A 649-nucleotide genomic window follows, 5' to 3' on the forward strand; every position below is an offset into this window, starting at 1 on the left:
TTTTTTTAAAAAAACTATTTTCAGTTTGCATTAGCATGATGGCATCTATAGCTAGTCCCACCATAGGGGCCTTTTTAAAATTAAAATTGCAAGCTTGTATCAGTGTGTTCATCCTCATTTTCCATAACTTAAATTTAAATCTTGGTGTTTAACATGTCCTTTTTGAATTCTTTTAAGTAGTTATTATGACTTATTAAATGGTAAAAGTTGGATATATGAGAACAGAAGATTATTCACAGTAGAGATCAAGGTGGTGGAAAAAGTTAAAACAAAAAGCAAGCCCCACCATACCTGGATTGTTGATTTCATTTACACTGGATTCCTTTATCAATGTTTACTTTTGTCTGATTTACCTTACACTTTTGTTACAATGATGGAAGGATTCATAGGGTGAATAGACTTGACTAGCCTCTCGCTTAAACTGAGGTTGTCTCTGCAGGGTTCAGAGAATATAACCCTAATCACATGGTGTGAAACTAGTGAGATGAGAAATCTTCCGCTTTGGGGAAAATGAGTTACTTGTGTCCCAGGACTTCGGCGCCTCAGTTCTCTCTTCTAGAACTGAAGTTGCACCTTGTTTGGGCCCAACCCCCAGAAACAGGAATCCAAGCAGGAAGTCTGGGAGCTCTTGTCCCAGGCCTGGTGCTTG

This window comes from Netta rufina, assembly GCF_964035555.1.
Source record: "Netta rufina genome assembly, chromosome: 3".
NCBI lineage: Eukaryota > Metazoa > Chordata > Aves > Anseriformes > Anatidae > Netta > Netta rufina.